This window comes from Lemur catta, chromosome 4, assembly GCF_020740605.2.
Source record: "Lemur catta isolate mLemCat1 chromosome 4, mLemCat1.pri, whole genome shotgun sequence".
NCBI classification, from domain to species: domain Eukaryota; kingdom Metazoa; phylum Chordata; class Mammalia; order Primates; family Lemuridae; genus Lemur; species Lemur catta.
Window position 1 is genome coordinate 46,715,513 of NC_059131.1, and position 21,944 is coordinate 46,737,456.

At 43.9% G+C, this 21,944-nt stretch overlaps 1 non-coding gene across 1 annotated transcript; it reads right to left on the reverse strand.

The window, feature by feature from the left end:
* Nucleotides 1-14,298: 14,298 nt before the first annotated feature.
* On the reverse strand, nt 14,299-14,405 carry LOC123637568. The gene has a single exon (XR_006734936.1). It is a non-coding gene; the product is annotated as a U6 spliceosomal RNA (small nuclear RNA).
* Between the last annotated feature and the right edge of the window lie 7,539 nt (nt 14,406-21,944).

The following is a 21,944-nucleotide window of genomic DNA, read 5'->3' on the forward strand; positions in this document are numbered from 1 at the left end:
AAATGGGCATTTTAACACAAGCCAGTCTCGGCAGCTAAGGGATTGTTCTATTCCTGTCTACCTGCTTGAGAAGGAACAAGGCAACTGGAATGAAACAGGAAAAGTGAGCATTTGATTCAGGAAGATCAATATACAGTACTTCTCAAACTGAAATGTTTTTATTCTAGGGAGAATTAATTATGAACAAAAGCTAGATTTCTTGTTGGCTCAGGTTTAATCTAACTGGTGGGTAATTGTCCATGAGAGATTATCTGGTTTTGAGAAGTCTCATCCCCATGTCCCATACTTAGGGGAACTGTTCTCACACTTCACTGCTTTGAAGTCTTGGCTTGCAAAGTTTATGGTATTAAAGGCTTTTTGTCTTCCCCCTTAAGGGCTATGAAGCTGTTTGCTCTACATCAGTCATGAAATTAAACAAAATTCAGCTCCTCTGAATAAACCAATTTACTCCTTGAGTCAATTTGAGTAATTTTCACTTATGTCACTAGTAATTGGAAGAGGCAAAAAAAAAAATCTTCTAATGTGTGACTTTCAAAAGCCTGTTATTCCCTGATAGAAAATCAAGAGTTTTAGTGATTCATACCAACCCTTCTAAGCAAAAGATGCCTCTGATTATATGACTAGGTGGTCCCTTATATGCTACCTACTTATCCCCCTTGAAGGGGCACAGGCTGGACCCCTGCCCCTAAATTTCTCCCTCCATTCCACTCTTCCAGTTAGGGAACCCAAAACTTGTTGAGCCCTACCCCATTTAAATGAAAATTCCCCCCAGAAGAGCAGAACCTTTGCCTTAATCTGATTTAGGGAGGACAGCAGGCAGAGGACAGGCTTTCTTGGGTTGACATTCCCACTCAGACTTCCCACTAAATATAAAATGACAGCCACAGTCTATTCTTTTCTCCTGGGGCCTCCAAACTATTGCTGGGAGGAAGTTTTGAAAATTATCTCAAAGGCAGCATGGGAGGCAGTATTGTGCCAGTTAGGGGCACAGACACTAGGTGGAGTTGGGGTCTGCTACGTACTGGCTGGATGACCTGGGGCAAGTTACTTAACTTCTCAGTGTCTCAGTCCCCACATCTACAAAATGGTGATGATAATGGAATCCATTTCATGTACCTGAAGTATCGGCTGTAATGATGATGATAGTCTCTCTCCATTCTTCTCCTCTTCTCTTCTCTGAGCCAGTGAGTGAACCTGTCAATCCTTTTAATCTCCCTCCTCTGTATCTCTGTCTCTGTCTCTCTCTCTCTCCCTTGACCTGAGCCTTCTGAAATGCTATTCTCTCTTGTTGGGACAACCCCTCCCTTCATCCTACCATATTCAGGTTTTCCCTCAGATGTTACTTTCTCCTGGAAACTCTCCCTGACCAGCCACCCCCAAGTCTGGGATAAGCTTCTGTGTAAATGTTCTCACCACACCCTACATTTCTCATATCCAGCACCTATCACACTGAATGGTAGGTGCCACAAGAGACTACACTTCCTGAGGGCAGGCCCTGTGTCTATCTTGTCCAACGACTGAGCACACAGGTTTTGTAAAGATTTGTTGAATTAAGGAATGAACCAGTAGATAGACAGATGGATGAAGGTTTGACATAAGCTTACTGATACTATTTCCATAATAACTTACAACAGAAATTCCTACAGACATTTCAGTGGAGAGAGCATGAGAATGGAATTACCCAGAGAAGGGATCTTTGCCATCAAATATAGATTTAGTGCTCAGATGTTACTTACTTACCTTTAAAAACTTAATGGCATTTCATGCCAATAGCTCAAAAAATTACTTACTGTCTCATTTAACTTTATCACCACATGTGTGGTAGTAATATATTATCAGGATAACAATACCAAGAAGTTTCTTTTCTATTTTAGAAGAGGACAAACAGGAAGGAAAAACAGGAATTGAATCCCCTAGCATGTAGTCATGTGCTTCTGTTTCTGAAAGCCTTGGTTACAGCGAAGAGGTAAATGACATTTAGATATGAAGCTAGTGTTTTTGGGTCTCAGTCTTGGTGAAATAGGGTATTTCCATTTGGTAATCACTGCTCTAAATATGTCAATAGTATGCCGTCATCCTGTTGAACAGAGCTCCAGCCCAAAGGAATTTCCCTGGGAGCCCTGGTTCAGCCATCTCTCTGGCCCCTGGGAGATGTTTGTCTGGTTTTTGCCTTGGTCTGAATTTGAAGTCATCACCATTCTCCATGCTCTTCAGGGCACTGTCCCAAGCACTGAGAAACAGCAGGGTGGGAGGCAGAGGTGGTATCCATCCAGAGGGAACAGAGGGTACCCAATGGCACACAGACAAATCACCACCCAGAGGCACAGAGCCAGGGAAGAAAGAGAGACTTTGTTCGTGGACTGGCCAAGGAATGAATGAGGGAGCAGCAGAGGTGGCCAAACTGAGACACTCTTCCTCCTGACAAGTTGACAGTGAAGCGAAGGAAGCAGATGGGGCAGGAGGGTGCTGGTGAAGCGGGACAAAGGGGATATATTTGTAGGGGCAGGAGCCACTGGGGAGGAGAGGCTGCCATAGGAGAGGCCGGGGACCAAATGCCTGCATTGTGACTTGGAGGAAGTTAGAGACCTCTTTAAACCTTGGATCCATCATCTGCAAAACAGGGTTATCCATTCTAGAGAAAGTATATGTATTGCACGAGCCTAGCGCTTCCGGCCGCTGCATAAATGGTAGCAGCTGTGATTATTACCGTACGCATCTCAGGAAAGCAGGAGGCAAGGGCGTCCACAGAGGGGAAATAGGGAGAGAATGGCTTAGGCATTTGGGGGAAGAGAGCCGCCATGGAACCATGACAGAGATACAATCAGAAGGTGAGTAGAAGGAAGGCCACAAGGTAAGGTCAGAGGGCAGAAATTTGGGGCAGTCACATTGGTAACTCTAGGATCTTAACTAGTAGGGCTGGGAGTGGGATGTCAGCAGTCTGGGGGTGGGATAGACATTTCCCTCAACATTGCAGGGCCATTCACTGCATTGAAGGAAGTGAGGAAGTGGCTGACTGCTTTAGTTTGAGCGGAAGCTGGTCTTTTGATCGGGGTTTAGACAACAAAGCACCACTCCAGTGCCCATGATTCTAGAGGACTCATTGTTTCTCACACATCAGCACTAGACAGGGTTTCACCATTGTGTGTTTGGGGGCAATGGGAGGAGGAGCCAGAAATAGAAAAAACAACCATCTATGAGGGAGACCCAACTGCAGAATGCCTTCCAGATGTTACCTTACACTGTTTGCTGATCATTTCTTGTTGCCAACTTGTCAGTTGACCTGCAGTAAAAGGAGTGCCCTAAAACAAGATTTCTTAACCTCAGCACTATTGAGATTTGGGGCCAGATAATTGTTTGTTGTGGGGATTGTACTGTATATTGTAGAATTTTTAGCAACATCCCTGGCCTCTACCCACTAGATCCAGTGGCAGCCCTCCCCACCCCTACCCAGTGGTGACAATCAAAAAATGTCTCTTGACATTGCCAAATGTCCCCGGGAGTAGAATTTCCCCTGGTTGAGAATCACTACTCTAGTAGTGCAATGATAATCCTCGATGAAAAACATACCAGTATCCACATTTCATCACTTTTAACTCAGCTGTGATGATCTCCCCACCCCATTCCCCAGCAGTTCTCCAAGGACCTTGTTCCTCAAAACCAAATCTCCCAATGGTTGCATCACCTCATCTGGCAAGGAAGAGCTAAATGATTGCAAAAAACCAAAGCTGAGAAGCAAGAGCTACAGAAACAAAGAGGCATTTCATCACAAGCAGTTTTAGTTTTACAGAGCCTGAAACTTATACACCTTGGAAAGTCATTTTTATGAGCACTAATGTAAAACTATAAACACAACATTACCAGGACCCCTCTTGGGGCTTTGGAAGAGGCTGGGGCTAAGTGAGAGGTCCTGAGCCTCAGGCTTCATTGGTTTCACCGAGAACTTGCTTCTATGCATCCTGCAACCTTGATTCTTTGCTCAGTTTTCTTCTCTTACCTGAACTTTTTTCCCCCTAGAATACTATATTGGATAACCCCATATTTAACATTCAGTCCAGTGTGTTTTTCTCTTTTAAGCAACTACTTGAGATACTATCCCTTCTGTTTCTTTTTTCCTCAAGTTACTGAAGATGAAACCATACTGCTCTCAGCAAAAGAGGTACAAAGTTGACCTGAGACTGTGTAAAAGAAACCATCTAGATCTCAATTTCCCAGACTATATGGAAAATGAAATTGTTCTACTTATTAAAATAGCCTTTCTTCAAATTCTTGTGACTTACTAAAAATGACCATTAACATTTTCACTTGGTTCCATTTTGGTTTTGGTCAGAGCTTCTTCTGAACTCAGTTTCACTGAGTATTTTGGTGACATTTATCCTTCACTTCCTTTTTTTTTTTTCTGCTGCCTTCTGGGACTGAGGCTAAGGATGTGTTGCTCCTGTTGGCCAAACAGCTTCTCCTTTTGGGTAGGATCAGCTGAGACCCAATGCTCCAATTCATGGTAATAAATCATGCTTTGCTTTTCAAAGCACTCTAATGTTTATTCCCATTAGTGTTATGTGTAAGACCCTGTTGTGAGTGCAGCATAAAAAAGGGTTACTTGGTAATCCATAATAAATAAGGTCCCTTCCTCACCCCAAAGAGACTTACAGTCTAGTAGGAATGACACATATTATATACATAAACAAGACAATAATAATAATGAAAGTGGTAATAATAATCATTTGAGTATCTACTATGTTCCCACTATTCTAAGCATTTTATGCTCACAAAATATAGGGCAGAATGTGATATATAATGACGAAAACCAAACAAGGTTATCTGAGGCCATATTAGCTATGGTTGGAGGGTGGGGGGAGGCAGCCAGGAAAGCTTCATGGAGCTTATCAGAGCCATGAGATCACTACGCTTTTTACGGGCAGAGATACTTGGAGTCATGGTACATACACACATTTCTTGTTAGCCCTGATGTCGCTAATAAGGAGGACATGGTGCCCCCAAAATATGGCTTCTTACCATATTGAATATTTTAAGCTGGAGGAATTTGAGAAAATGACAAATGCAGGAAGGTCACTCTCACCTTCCCGCCTGCCCTTCTCCCCTGAAGCAGGTCAAAAGACTCTCCTTAGAGAGGTGTCCTCCCTGTATTCAAATGAAAGAATATCCTTTATCTCTGAAGACACAGAGACACAGAAGAATTTGAGCAAATGTATGTTACAAAGTTCCCCCAGTTTGTTACCATTAGATCATACCTCTTTGTCTAATTCTATTTCTCCATGACTATCCATTCTTCTTCAAACTTAGCTCAACAATATACAAGTTTCTTCAGGTGTTCATTTCCTTATGAAGGCTCCTGAATCTTACACATCTTAAACAAATTTGTATGTTTTTCTCTTGTTAATCTGACTTTTGTTATAGAAGTCTCCACCATGAACCTAGCCATGGGTGAGGAAAAAAGACTTCTCCTCCCCTATAGTCTCACATAATATTTGAAGCTACTTATAAAAAAGGCAATTAAAATAGTTTGTTAAAACAAGAATTAAAACACAAAGATCACTTTAAGGAAGAGAAGGGAAAGCTATATGAGAGAACCTAGACTAAGAATATTTCTTATAATTGAGCTAAAATGTAATTGTCTTGGCATCTTAGGTATAATGAGTTTTATAACTTCACCTTTTTTAAAAAACAAAAAGACTTGCTTGCTCTAAACTCTAAGAAAATTGGCAGAGCAAATCTTTATCCAAGGGGATGGCCAATGGCGGTAAAGTTCTTTTCTACAGATATAGAAAGGACTTTCATGTGTCTGTTTCTTACACTTAAATTATTGACTTGTGATGGCATTTCTATGGGGAATCGAGAAGCTGCGATCCAAGAATGCACCTTTCTGGTGCTTTAATTCTATCTTTATTCCCCCCTACCCACCCCAACCCCATTCCTTTCACAGGTGTGGATAATTCTAATCTGATTGTGAGAGAGGGTTTAGAGCAGTGCTTTTCAAATTCTAATGTGCCTCCAAATGACCTGGGGATTCTAAATTAGTCTGGGGTGGGACCTGCGATTGTGCACTTCTAATAAACTTGAGAGGCTAAGGTTTAGAGCAGTAGTTCTCAAACCACACATGCATCAGAATCTTGGGAACACCTTATGAAAACAGATGAAGAGTACTAAGATAGGACTCAAGATTTTCTTTTCTTTCTTTCTTTTTTTTTTTTTTTTTTTTTTTTTTTGAGACAGAGTCTCGCTCCGTCGCCCAGGGCTAGAGTGCAGTGGCATCAGCCTAGCTCACAGCAACCTCAAACTCCTGGCCTCACGCAATCCTCCTGCTTCAGCCTCCCGAGTAGCTGGGACCACAGGCATGTGCCACCACACCTGGCTAATTTTTTCTATTTTTAGTACAGACTGAGTCTCAAATCTCGCTCTTGCTCAGGCTGGTCTCAAGCGATCCTCCCGCCTCGGCCTCACAGAATGCTAGGATTACAGGTATAAGCCACCTCGCCCAGCCAAGAATTTGCGTTTCTAACAAGATCCCAGGTGAGACTCTTGCTGCTGACTCCCCTACCCCCGCAACCACATTTTAAGAACCACTGACTTAGAACATGCCTCATGAATGTGAGTGGTCCCTCCATATCTTTGCATGAAAGTTGGGGGGTACCGAATTCAAGATGAAACAAACCACGAGGGGCTTTCTGAGCGGGTATTTTGTGAACTTAAATGAAAAGAGATCCTTATGTTTTAGATAATGAAGCTAAGGATTTTCATCACTTTAATTTCACATAAAGAAAAAAAACAAAATTATTAAAATGAAAAATTTAAATAAACTAAAAAAATATATAGATAACGAAGATAAGGATAGTTAACATTTATTCACATTTCTCTCTGTGCACCAAACAAAGAGTATAGCACACGTTAGTTATCTCACTAGGCATCTGGTATGGGCAGCAGAGCTGGCGTTTGATGTGTGGCTGAGGAGCCAGCCCCGTGTGTGTGTGTGTGTGTGTGTGTGTGTGTGTGTGTGTGTGTGTGTGTGTGTGTGTGAGGGAGCGTTACATCTTCTGTGCACTGCTGTGGTCTGCAGAGGTACCTGCATGCCAGGCCAAATCGTCCCTCAGGAAACACCTTTATATCTGGACTAGCAGTCAATAGAGGCCTGAGTTCTGCTTCACAGAGCCTGCAGGAAACAACTGAACAAAGTTGAGGGCAGGTGCTAACACTCGTCTGTCTCTAACAAAAGTCTCTGAATATAGAACAGAGTTTATCAGCCCTGGCACACCTGCATGCCCAGGCCCGATCCACAGAGGGTGTGATTAAACTGGCCTGGGGAGACACCTAGGCACAGGCATTTTTAAAAGCTCCTCGGCCAGGGTAGAGAAATACTAGTATAGGTTTCATTTGGGGCCATAAGAACGGGGGGGGGGGGGGGGGGGCCAAATTTAACAAAACAAAACACCTGTTCTCAGATTGTATTCTTAAGGGTTTGCCAAATTGGCCAAGTTGCTTTAGAGTAGTGGTTTTCAAATTGCAGTATGCATCAAAATCACCTGCAGGGCTCCTTAAAGCAGATTGGCGGGCCCACCTGTGGAGTTTCTAATTCAGCAGGTCTGGGGTGGGCCTGAGAGTTTGCATTTTTAAGAAATTCCCAGGTAATACTGATCCTGCTGGTCCCAGAAGTCAGTTGCTTTGTTATTAAGACTTTAAGTGCAATGTGGAGAAGAATGCTTATCTTTTCATATTTTCTACTTTTTCTTAACTTTTTTTTTTACTGAAACAAAAAAAAGTAGACAAATGAAAACATTGAAATAATTGATAATCCACGGTAACCACAATAGACAGCTTTTTTTCCCTACACAGTAGATATGCATGTTTACAGATTTTCTTTCAGAAATTATAATGGTCAAATGAACATTTTTGCATCTAGAAAGAAATGTCTGCATTGTGTTTCAAGATCCTCATATGAAAATTTATACAAATCTTGCTTTGAGTTTAGAATGACAACAAAGTTTATTTCTTTTGATTATACCTTGAATATTATGTAATACAAATAGCTTTAAAAAAATCTATAGCTACTTAAATAAATGTATAAAAGGCTGCAGTCCTGTTAAAATGCAGTTTAGGTTGAAGTCTAGAGATTATTTTGGCAAAGCCTCTGAAGAAATGTTCAAGGTGTAGCCTCTCTATCAACCTACACAGCTTGCTTGGCCCATAGCAGTTGTCTCTTTATGTAATCAGAATAATGATCAAGAGATACTAACGGGTCTCAGTGTTTATAACCCTTTTCTCAATTGGGCAAAGTCAAGAATAGCAAAAGTTAAGAGCAGCGTGCACCTAGAATTTGCTTGTCCCACACATGTAGGACAAGAGTTAGAAAACCAGCCCACACCACCTGGCTGATGATGGCACAGCCATTGGATGTGGTTGTGTAGTTTGTAGTCTAAAAGATTATATATTATAAGGAAGACAGAAAAGAATTAAGACAACAACTAGGCCACCACAGGAAAACACAAAAAATAAAAAATACAAATGAAGAGACGAAACATCCACAAAGGGCCAGGCAAATAAAAAATACCTAAAAGCTGCAGCAACTGTTCTGAATAATGAGCCTGAAATTATATCCAGGAATTGCTTCCTAAGGGAGGACAGCTAGGGGGTAGGTCGCTGAAGGTCAACGTGCTTGGTGGTAGTCTTCAGTCACTGCCCCAGGTGAGAAGCCCGTCCTCAGCCTCAGAGCTGCCAGCCATCTGCCATAGGGTCCTCACACCTTCCTTCCTTCCCAAAGAGAGCCCTGTGCCCCCACCGCTCTGAGGCACCTCCAGCAGCACCCAGACACACAGCTGTAGATCCTCCCTCCTGGAGGGAAGGACTCAGCAGAGTGAAAGCAGTGTTCTCAGCCCTGGCTGTACTCCTGACAGCACCCATGCCAGGGCCCCACACCAGGGATTCTGATTTTATTGGTCTGGGGTAGGAACTAGGCAGTAGTTTGGGGTTTTCATTTGTTTGCTTTGTTTTTGTCTTATAGCAGCAGAGTCTCACTTTGTTGCCCAGGCTAGAGTGCAGTGGCGCTATTACAAACTCCTGGGCTCAAGCAATCCTCCTGCCTCAGCCCCCCAAGTAGTTAGGATTAGAGGCAGATGCCATACCTGGCTACATTTTTTTTTTTTGGCCACCACCCCACCCCTAATTTTTATTTTTTTTTGTAGAGACAGGGTCTCCCTATGTTGCCCAAGCTGGAGTGCCGAACTCCTGGCCACAAGCCATCCTCCGGCCTTGGCCTCCCAAACTGCTGGGATTACAGGCATGAGCCATCATGCCCAGCCAGGTTTGGTTTTTAATTGAAATAAAACACATAAACCCCCCCAAAGCACAAAAATCATGTGTGTAGCTCAGCAAATTATCACAAAATGTGTATGTTTTCCATATTTGCATAACTGGATATATCAGTATTCTGTTGAAGAGCATTTGAGTTGCTTGTAGTTTGAGCAATTATAAATAATTGAATTGCAAACATTCTTGTATGTTTGTTTTGGTACAAGTGTGCACACATTTCTCTTGATACAAACCTAGGAGTGGAATTGCTGGATCACAGGGTTGGGGATGGTTCAATTCTAATAGATGCTGCCAAACTTCTTTTCAAAGTGGTTGTACCAATTTATACTTGTATTAACAATGTTTGTAAATTCTAGTTGCTCCACATCCTAGCAGGAAAGCAGTATTTGTTTGTTTGTTTGTTTGTTTATGAGACAAGGTCTCACTCTGTCACCTAGGTTGGAGTGCAGTGGCATGATCATAGCTCACTGCAGCTGTGAACTCCTGAACTCAAGCGATCCTCCTGCTTCAACCTTCTGAGTAGCTGGGACTACAGGCTCACAACACTGCCCCTGTGACAGCAGTATTTGTAAAAGTTCCCAGGGTGATTCTGCTGTGTATCAGGATGAAAACCACTGATGCCATCGTATGTCATATGCTTTGCAAATGCCATACAATCTCACATGTGGCTGGAGTGCTGGGGCTATGGGGCATATAGTATAATGTTTTCATAACCACCCAAGAAGCAAACAGGACAGACAGATATTTTTATTCCCATTTTGCTAATGAGAACACTAAGACTCAAAGTTAATGGACTTGCTATGTTAAGTAACATAGCCATGTAGTGACAGTCAGGACTAAATCCCAGGATTCTTGATTCCCATCCCTTTGCTTGTTCCAACGTACAACAATCACCTTATTCATTAGATGTCCCGTGTATAGAGGTTTTGGGCAAACCAGATGTCAAGGCACCTTCTCTGTTGCTCCTGTCCCAGGGTTTAAGAAAGGAAAGAAAGCAGAATGACTCAGACTTTCCCTGCCACCAAAGTCTCTGGTCATGGTTGTGAGATGCACACAGCCTCTTCCTTCAGGCAGGGATGTAGAACAGTAAATGTGCCCCTTCTGAGCCCTGGGACTCTCCATAAGCAGAAGAGTGGTAGGTGTCTTCAGGAGCAATGTGGCCTGAGCTTCCCTCAGGCCAGGTGGGCTCTGATGCTCAGCTCTTCCCTGTCCTTGCTGGGTGACCTTGGACAAAGGGCCCCATTTCTTCAAGTCTCAATTTCCTCATCATTAAAATAGGAGCAATAATATATAGTATCTATAAAAACCTAATACCTAGTAAGCATTCAATACAATATAGATATTCTTAATATCGACAGAAAGAGCCTATTAATCCTACATCTTTAGTTTTTCCCTCTTTCCTTGATCTTTCTCATCAATATACAAAGGCAATTATTTCTCTTATATTTAAAAAAATGCAACCATACTTCATCCTGTATTTCCATTTCTCTCTTCAATTGACAACTAATGGCCTTCAAAGCATTGTTTGTAGTCCCTGACTTCAATTCTTTCTCTTGATTCATTCTTGAACCTTTTCCATGAGACTTTTCCCCTCTCCAGTCCACTGGTACAGCTCTTTTCAAGGTCACCGGTGACTTTGACCTTGTTGAATGTGATGGTTGATTCTCAGTCCTCATCTTACTTGCTCAATCAGCAGCACTGAGCGTGATCGATGGTTTTCTCCTCCTTGGTTCATTTTCACTTTTTCACTCGGCTTCCAGCACAGACGTCACACTCTCTTTGTTCTCCTATCTCACTGCATGGCCCTTTCTTTTTGGCTTGTTTTTCCCCTTCTCTCCAATTGTAAACACTAGACTATTTCAGGACTCATGCGTTGGACTTCTCTTTTCCATCTACCATCATTTCCTCAAAAATCTCATCATCTCTTGGCTTTAAATGCCATTTTATCTCCAGCCCCACCTTCTCCCCTGAGCTGCAAACTCATGTGTCTGACTGCGTACTTGGCCTTTCTGCTAGGATGTCCAACAGTGATCTGGAAGGTGAATTCCCATAATGAGATTCCTGCTCTTCCCCTAAACCTGGACCTGTGAAGGCTTCCCTTCCAGTTTGTGGTAACTCCCTTTTTCTAGTTGCTCAAGTCAAAAACCTTGACATTCTATTTGACTCCTTTCTTTTATCATACTCTGAAAACAATCTATTAGTAAATTATTTTTACTCTATTTTCCAGATATGTCCAAAATCTCACCACTTCTCACCATCTCTATTACTACTCCCCTGGTCTAAGATATTTTCTTCTCTTCCCTGGATCACCTGACTAGTCTCTCCCTTGTCCTTCATAGGTTACTCTTGACAGCAGCCAGAGTGATACCGTTAAGATGCAAATGGGATAGTGTCACTCCTCTGCTTAAACCATACAGTGGCTTCCCACCTTGTTCAGAGTAAATCAAAGTCCTAACAAAAGCCCTCCATGGTCACCCACCCACCCACCTACACCTTTCTGGCCTCACCTCCTTCTCTCCCTCTGCTCTTTCCCCTGCTCAGCCTGTTCTTGAACTTGCTGGGCGTGTCCTGCCTCTAGCCTTTGCATTTGCTGTTCTCTAGGCTGAGATTGCAACCCCCATCCTCATGCCTATCCCTTCCCTCTTAAGGTCTTTATTTAAATGTCACTTTCTCAGTGAGGCTTTCCCTGGCAACTCTCTTTTATTTTCTCCCTAGCACTTCTCACCACTTAACACACACACACACACATACAGCTGTTATTGTTATTGCGCTATTATTATTATGATTATTTTTTGAGACAGAGTCTCACTCTGTTGCCCAGGCTAGAGTGCCATGGCATCAGCCTAGCTCACAGTAACCTCAAACTCCTGGGCTCAAGCAATCCTCCTGCCTCGGCCTCCCAGAGTGCTAGGATACAAGTGTGAGCCACCTCGCCCGGCCTTCTTGTTGTTATTTTTTTATCTCATTTATTGCTTGTTTTCCCTAGTAGAATGTACAGGGCATGAGAGCAGAGTTTCGTCATTTCAGTTCACTCCATCTTCCCCAGCACCTGGAGCGCTTACTTATAATAAAAGCTCAGTAAATTTTGGTTTAATGAATGAATTAGTCCCTATTCACAAATGAAAAACAAAACAAACATCCCTGGTGAAAAGAGACCCTGGGGGAAATCCCCAAAAGTGCTTTGGCCTGAGAGAAACACAACTAATTTGAAGGGGGAAATAGTTTTGGTTTTCCCCTTTATTTCTGAAAGTTCTATTTAACAAAGACTATCCATGCCTGGCCCAGTAATCTCTTTCTCATCCTTCGTATGCCTTAAGGAGAATGCAGAAAAGAGGGGCCAGTGGGGAATTTGGGTGGGGGAGGCAGGAGGAGAGAGAAAGGAGAGGAGAAGGGACATGAGCCACAGGAACTGGACTTGCCTGGGGTCCTTTCTGCCTCTCTAGATCCTGAGGCAGGTTTTCCACCTGTGTGTCTGCTTTTTTGTCCCTCCCAGGTTCACGGCTCCTCCTGTGCTGAGAATCCTTCTGCCTGGTCACATCACTAATGGAGCTTCTTTTTGGTTGTATCACAGCCTCCCCTAAAAAATTTCCATCATCCAATGGTGTGTCTTAAGAAAGAATAAGAAACTACTTGCAGCCTGTCTAAATACTATTTCTCCCATTAAAGTTGGGAGCGGGCCAGGTGCAGTGGCTCACGCCTGTAATCCTAGCACTCTGGGAGGCTGAGGCAGGAGGATTGCTTGAGGTCAGGAGTTCTAGACCAGCCTGAGCAAGAGCAAGACCCCATCCTACTAAAAATAGAAAAAAATTAGCTGGGAGTGGTGGCTATCACCTGTAGTCCCAGCTACTGAGTAGGCTGAGGCAGGAGGATCACTTGAGCCCAGGAGTTTGAGGTTGCTGTGAACTAGGCTGACTCCATGGCACTCTAGCCTGGGTGACAGAGTAAGACTCTGTCTCAAACAAACACACACAAAAAAAAGGTGGGTGAGGGTGGAAGGGGGTGCTGACTGCCCCAGTGCCTGAGAGGGAGGGGCAGTTTGCTGTGCTCATTTATATACAGTGATGACAGAATGGCCAACCAGTTCTCCAGCCAGGACCAGCTGGCAAAGGCCGATGAGGAAGCTGCTTACCTGGTGTGATCTGAGGGGTAGCAAAGACTGTCTTATACCTCTCACCTGCAGAGTATTTGCCATACTCTGATCAGGACGGCCCTTCCTTAGGTTTAGATGCTGTGTCCCTAGGGGCCATCTTTCAAAGCTAGAAATGTCTTTGTGGAAGGCAGAGGGTCCAATCCGAGATAGCCTTTAACACTTGCCATGGTAAGAGTTCAAATGGAAGACTATAAAATATGTGTCTAAATATTTAAAAGTTATGATCAAGCCAACAAATTGATAAAATGTGTTCCATCTTCCTACCCTGACAACAATCTGGAAAGCTGGGTTCAGATTTAGAATTCTCAGACTCCTTAGACTTCTCTGCCAGCAAGAGTAGCACAGGAGCTTCCTGCACAGGTATATGGACACCTCAGTCTGCACCTCCAAGCTCTGGACAGCTGCCCCTTGGCCACCCTGGGCTTCGGGGTGCACACACCAGGAGCACAGTCTGCCCTCAAGAGGACCAACACCAGGAACATGCTGAAGGAGGGCTGGAGCTCTTTGGGGGTCTCAGGTTCCCAGAATGTGATCTTGAAGGACAGCATGGGCTCCAGGTGGGGAGAGGGCATGTTCTCTTGGCCCCAAGGATTCCTCGCTACCTGGAGAGGGGCATGGCAGAAGCAGGACCCTCTGAAGTGCAGGGCTCAGGGCAGCGCTGCTTGCTGGGTCAGCAGCCAGGGGGCCAGCCTAAGAGTGAGGGAAAGGAAAGGCAGGAATGGACAAGGAGGTGAGTGAACGTGAAAAGGCACCAAAAGCAAACCTGCTCAATAACTAACCTTGCTGTCCTTGGGTATATTTTATTTATGTATGTATCATAATGTATTTTTTAAAATATGGACTGCTTCACAAATTTGCATGCTATCCCTGTGTGGGGACCATGCTAATCTTCTCTGTATTGTTCCAATTTTAGTATATGTGCTGCCAAAGTGAGCACATGATGTATGTATTTTTAATTGAACCATTAATCCTACTCCTCAGTTCACGACACATTGTCATCATCATTTTTATATCATTGGGTAGTAAGAGGCCACTCTTGTTTTATTCATGTATTTATTTCTTTTTGTTTTTATTCCCCACTGCCCACCCCACGTCCCCAGTGGCAACAATTGTAATACAGTTAAGGGTATTTTGTATGCAGCTCGGACCATCCTGGTTCCTCTTTCTTCATTTCTGGGTGCAGTAGCTCTGTCTAATCCAAAGACTGTTCCTCTGCATAGACCTGTTATGTCCAGGATGGGATCTAGGGGGCTCCTTCCTAGGCCTCACAGGAAAACTAGTACTGTGTTAAAACATCTACAAGGCCCTGCTAACCCTTGAATGGACTTTTGTAAAGATCACCTCACCTTGGACACCATACAAACTAAGTGCCAAATCTCATTAGAAGTCATTTTCATCTGTAAATAAGTCCCTGCCATATTTTATTGTTATTATGTTCTTTTGAAGCCAATATCATTCCAGCATCATATTTTTATCTGCTAAATAAGAGTATGGCATATATGTTATATAGTAGATAGAGTCATGTATCTGTACTAATTTTTTCTCAGACAACAGTCTAAGTTTCTGGCTACCATATGTATAGTATTTTGATTATCATACTTTCATATTACAGTTATCTCTTCTAATCATTTCCTGGTAATAAATAATTATATTTGTCATTTCAATTACCTTTGAATACCAAAAACATGGGTAGATTTTCATTAACTTAAAATTGTTGATTAATGAACTCCTAATTATAGCATCCAAAGTACAGACATTTAAAATCTGTCCATTTGATAAGATTGTATGTGTGTGTGTGTATATGTGAGTGTGTTTAAAACTTACCTAATTATCCTGAGGCTAGTCAATTTAAAATAAACATTTAGCATCAATCCTGATTTTTTCCCTTCAATAACAGATTTAAATCTTAATATAAAGTAAGTGTGCTTTGTGCCTTGTAGTAATACCAATGTTTTTTCTTATGGAATTTGATTAACATTGCAGGAAAACAAATATATTAAGAAGGAAAATAAATACTAAGAGATCTATGAGATCCTTAGAAAAATTGCCAAATACTTTATTCCAATTCCACTTATTTTGGTTTTCCAAATGTGGGAATAGGGTAAACGGTTCAGGAAATTGTAAGAGTGTAGTATTGGCAAGGGGAAGCTTATCATTAAGAAGTCTCTGGTGGTGATATTTTTATGGTATCATAGTTGGAAGTTATTTAATTGAAAAAAGTAAGGTATTATAAATAAGAGTTAAATCCATGATGATAAAAATTGTGTCTGAAGATCTGCTTTTAGAAAATACAGGCTCTGAGAATAGTGATGGAGAGAGACCACAGATGGGTCCAGAGAGAGTCTCCTGCCCTGAGAATCAGAGCTGCTTTTATAATACCTTTGTCCCCTCGCCATTAATCCAAAGTGTAGGTTCCTAGGGAACTACGGGGCTGTCACTGTCTAAGGGAGGGTTTAGACATTTTATCAGATTAGGAATTAAATACTTGGTCAATCGGTGCCAAAATAATCAGAGACTGCCAAAAAACAACCAAACTTTCAAAGTGCCTTTGTTGCTTCTGCCGTAAGTGGGGTTGGAGCTATTTCTGAACCTGCAGCCAGGAGCCCTCCACTTTGCAGGTGACTGTGTGACCTACTAGCCTTTATCCCCTCTTCTGTGTACCAGAATCTTTCCCATCCAGGGCTGCTGTTGGCTCGTGCTGCATCTGTGTGCAGATTAGGGAAAGGAGCTCCAGGCAGACTGCCAGAGCCCTGCACCCCCCGCCTGGCCAGGAGCTGGGCTGCTTGTCCCACCACAGCCTGCACAGCACGGGCGGCTGTCCTCCCACCAGTTCTCAAACAAGCACGAGCCTCCCTCACCCTTTAAACACCCTGCCCTTGGACACCACATCTCCCTCTGGTGACGGCTCTAAAGCTCAGTTCCCCTTTCCACCCTTTAATAAGGTCACCAGTGGTTCCATGAGGCTAAATCCAAGGAACTGTTTTTGTTCCTCATATTACCGGCCCACTCAGGAAACTTTGACCCCACTGATCACTCTCTCCTTAAAATGCTCTTCCCCTGGCCCCTGTGAACCACACGCTCCTAGGATTCGTGCTTGTTCTCTCCGGCCTCCCCCCTCAGTTTCTTTGGCTGGGGCTGCCTCCCTGAAACCACATTTAAATGTGAGCTTCGCTCAAGCCTCAGTCCTGACCTTCTCTCTTCCCACTCTCAACTCTTTCACTGACCTCAATCCTATTCCCACAGCCAGGGAAAACCTTATTCCTCCATCCTCACTTCCACCCCAGAGGGGATGGTACTGGAGCTCGGCCGCCAGATCTTTCCACAACTCACCGCTCTTCTCCAAAGATCAGCAAATGAGCTGACTGGGGAGGCTGGGAAAGGCTGCACAAACTCAGGAGAGCCGGACCACAAGGCTAGGTCTGGCCATCTCACCAGAGCCGCCTCTGCCTCTGCCCAGGGGATGCCCCCAGCTGGGCTGGGGAGATTCAATCCAGGTGGAAGGTATTAGGAAGCCCCGTGATAGCTGTAGAGTCCCAGCTGCATTTTCCAATTCAACTTTATCAGCAATCAAGTTGACATATTGATTCCTAGTGGTGGCCTGGTTCCAATTCTCAGTTCTAACTCAGCGGAGGGTGGATAATGTGTACCTCTACCACCAGCCCCAACCCCACACATGGCCTGCAAACCAGGAAAGCTTGAGGAACAGGCACAAGGACAGGGCTTGGTAAACTTAAGATACACCCAGAGAGAAGAATGCTTCAGAGTTGGCTGGGATAGGAGGTGTCTGTACTTTAGTAAGCACAGGGCTTCTAGTTCCTTAACTAGGAATTAGGACACAACAATTTAATAAAACTGGTGTCACAGGGCCTCAGCAAACTCAGGCCTTTGCAACCTCAGTCTACACAGGCTGCACAGATTTTTTTGTAACTGACAGATCTAAGCAGGTGCACCCAACATAGAGACTAGATGAGTCGCTCAGTCACTTCAAACATGCAGAGCTTCAGTGAATAAATTCTTTAGGTATCAGTAGTTGGGATAATTTTTTGCTGTTCCGACCATGTTTCTCAGGCACAAACAATCCAAAGGAAGCTAAGCTCTACGTGGGTTAGAGCTGCAGTTCTCACACTCTAACATGCGTAACAGTCACCTAGTAAGCTTATTAAAGTACAGTTTCCTGGGCTTCCGCCCACTGATTCAGTAGGTCTGGGGTAAGGCTTATGAATTTGCATTTCTGACAAGTTCCCAGGTGATGCTACCAGTCCGAGGACCACTTGAGAACCACTGGGTTAGAGTATTTTTAGCATGTGCAGTTCTAGCATTAGGTGCATTAAATCAACTGCCTCAGATTCTCTTCCTCTTTATGTTATTTTGAACTGGATCTAGTTTTAGGGCCAAGGAGAGAACTGTGATTGAATTAACCTCCTGCTTCTGTGTGACTTACCTACAGCCTCCTAGAATCACCATCAAACCTCACCACATGGGTCAAAGTCCTCTCTAGCTTTGTTACTTGAGCCTGGCCATGGCTTTGATCAAACTTGGATTTGGAGGTTCGGCCACGGAGGGTGGTGGCTTTTTATCAATGAACAGATAGAGGAATAGGGGCCCGTATGTTATAGGTGGCAGGCCATCTTCTGGGGCATTAATGAAAATATTAGTAAAACCAAAGACTAAGAAGAAATAGTAAAAGGCCTGTGCCAGGAACATACTGTCTAGGAATTAAGAAGGAGCTGGATTAGTTTAGAAACTTCCATCTTGAAGTCAGAATGAAAGCAGTTGGAGAGAGAAAGATAAATAAAGGAGCCAGGCTGATGACTGGGGAGAAGGGCAGCAGGGGAAGCCTGGGCCTTGGCCTCACACACTGCCTGGTTGTCTGCAGCCAGTGTCCCTTCTGCATGGCCAGTGCCATCACTGCCATGTAGAGGGAAGGGTTTCCTTAAGAGAAAGGTTCCGACCGTGGAGGCCAGGCTAGCCCGACCTGAAAGGTGAAAGGAGATACACTTGGACCTATCTGCTACTCCTGGAAGCTATTAGATACCCCTTTGTTCTGGTTATTACTAGATCAGAAAGGATGATTGGGGTCCAAAGAACTCTAATAAAGGGAGGAGAGATTTCAGAGAACAGACTGGAATAATCTACACACCCTCCCCACCCTCAACCAGGCAGTTCCAGGAAACTCTTGAGAAGTGCCCTCTTCAAAGGTCAGATAAAGAGTCAACAATAAGTTCAATTGGGGAATCACCCTTTAAAAACTGCCACAGTTATACCAGGTTGTCACGCAACTGTGGCCAGATTTGAGGAGGGAGGCCTGGGAAGATGAGCATAGGATGCTTCTGGCGTTACCAGTGAGTTTGGGGGCAGCTCGGCCATTACAGGTGGGAATGCAGGCATGCACATACCTTGAGGGAACATACCCAGGAAACTTTTGGAGGGGGACTTTCAGGGAAGGCACAGGAAGATGAAATGAGCTGCAGGTGAAGCAGGCAGGTCAGTGGTAGATAGAGGCCAGGCCCAGGTCAGATATTGGTCCAATAGGACACCACCCTCCAGAAAGGATAAAGGACAAGATTTGTTTCAACAGTCATATTTTTGGAAGACTGAAAACTTCATAATTTCATATTGCTCACTGTGGTAGACCCTGCAAAATGTAATCTAAGTAGTATATCGAAAAATAAATGGATGCACTCAAAAGCAAAGATAAATAAAAAGGAAAACACTAATCAATACAGCAGACAGTGCTAGCTGACATATGATAAGAAGGAAATGATCAATTGAAGAAGCAAGGTAAAATGTTAAAAACTTGGCTGAGTCTTCCTGAAAAGAGAAGTGGAATAACAGAGGCAAATAGATAATCAGAGACATGTTCCACTTCACAGGAAAATACAGGACATAAGGCAAGTTTCAGTTGCCCTTGACACAGTTTGAATACTCAAGGCAGAGAAAGGCAGCACTCTATGGACCACACACAGCAGAGATGTTTGTCTTTGCCTGGCCCCAGGTAAGAGCCTCAGAAACAGACCGTGGACAAACATATATTAATACTAAGAACTTTCTATGCCAGGTACTGTTCTAGGCACTGGGGGAACAGCAGAGAACAAAACACAGACCTCTGCCCTCTCACAACATATATTCAATAGCAGCTTGAGTTAAGGAATCCACTACAAGTGATTTTTCTGGATTAAAGTGAGAAAACTGCTTTAAGAGGCAGGTATCGTGGGCCTAAGAAAATCCAGACAAGAAGCAATGGCTTACAGGGGCTCACAAGATGTGATAAATATTTAGGGATTTTGCAAGCCACAATTTTGACAGCTTGAAATTTCCCACAGTGGGAGTATTTACACCAAAGAAATTGGCAAATGCTACAAATCAGGGCTTTCTCCTCCCACTCCCCTGCCCCCTGCTGAGAGAGCCAATTTATCAGCCCACCATTGCTCACAGTGCTCACAAGAAGATGTGGGGCTGTGTCCTTGGCTTGACAGGGACAGGGGAAATGGAAATTAAGTGTTTTAAATAAATATACGGAATGGGGAAGAAAGGATTCTCCACTAACTTCTGGAGCATCATTGAAAATTTCTAAATTTTGCAAGAGGCTAGGAAGGTTTCAATTTCCAGACATGATATAGTAAACCTAAGACATAATTAACCACTTGGTGGAAGACTTCTCCCAACACAGTGTTAAGTTCACAGGTCAAGAACTATGGAAAACTGACATAGAATGAGAAGCATTAAGACAAGCCTATTATCCAGAAGATTTTCTTTTTTCTGTTTTTTTCTGTCTTCTCTACTTCCCTCCAACAGTGCTGGGCCCCTGCTTGGGTTGTTAGCTGGTCCCAGTACTATGTATGTAATCTGGGATTCTGAGGACTTTGTTTTGGGTGAGGAAGTAGACATTCATATGATTTTTGGCTTTCTATCAATGAACCTCTTTCCCCTCAAGAGTCTTGGTGGGAGGCAGAGTCTATCTCCTTTTATAGAAGCATGAAATGTCACTTACTTTCCCAGCTTCCCTTGCAACCGTGTGATCAAGATGCAGCCATGTGACCAAGGCTCTGCCAGGGAGAGGTGCCCGCTGTGGACTTTGAATCAGGGGTCGGTGATGCACAGATGCTGCCCAGCAGAGAATTCCCCATGATGGTGGGGCTCAGTTCAGATGCTGACAACTGTCTTCATTGGACTAGTTTGTAGGTCACACTGCTCAAAGCCAGGTTTTCTCATCTTCCCTGTAATTTCCTCAGCTACCCAGTGGGCTGTGGATAAATTCCTTCTCTGCTTAAATCAGGCAATGTTGGTTTCTGTGGCTCATCACCTAGAATCTGGACTGATACAACTGGTCTAACTGCTGTAGGGACCAGTGGCTTTGCTCATGTTTACTAAGTTTCTTGGGTGTGGGGCTGGTGCTGGGATAATCTTCCATGTCCTGTTAACCCTTTGGACTCTAAAAGTAGAACACACAAGAGACTGTCTGCAACACTGAGTAAAGGGCCCTGGGCTGAGGCTGAACAGGATGAGAGTTTGGCTGCAGGATTTTCTTCCAACTGCTGATACCTATTCTGTGAGTTTTGATGCACATGGGCAGACAGTCACAACTCCATCATAACTGCAGCCTGGCTGATGAGGCTTTAATATGAATTCCAATTTCAGAGAGGTTAGAATGTGAAGGAAAAAAATGCACATCTTAGAATCAATGAAATACTATGAATGGAAGAAAGTTATTTGGGACATTTTAATTTTACTGGCATTGTATCACAGTCAAGCATCATATTGTCATAGGTTTCTATTATTATTTGATCCCATTTCATATCTTCTGGTGAGCCGACTGGACAATACAGCTGAGGAAATATGAGATTGGGAGATAGGATAGGGATGGGTTTTCACCCGAGAGTGCAGTGGGCACTGATAGTTTAAAGAACAGTTCTGTTCCCATTTCAGAGCCTTCTTGGAGCAAAGGCTAAACTGTCCAGCAGTGGTTGAAGGGAGACTCAGAGGAGCAGTGGATGGTGTGAGGGGTGGAGGTGAGCCTCACAAAGATGGGAGCAGGGCAGGGATGTTCACTGCCAGGACAGCAGGGTGACCCCTCTTGTCCTCTCTCCACCCCTTACTGCCTGTGCTGGTCATTTTCTGGGGGCCCATTCTCCACCCTTCTCTGCCCTGCTCTGCCCCTGACTGCCACAGACAATGTTCCCTGGTCATTACAGTCATCTGGCTTCGGGGGGGTTTCATCGATGGGAAGGAGTCCAGAAGGTGGCAAGAGCAAGTAGACAGGGTATTTACCTCCCCCCACAGCCCACCCTTACACCTGGCCAGTCAGGGCCACAGTCTTGGCACTGGCTTCCTTCCTCTGCCGTGTTCCTGTTGGGCAGCACCTCTTGGCTACAGCTCACGGAGTTCCCCTAACAGCTCCATCCCCTCCTTGGTTCTTACTAGAACGTCCCAGTATCTAGTTCCTGGATGTATCTATGTCCCTTGTTGATACCTTAAG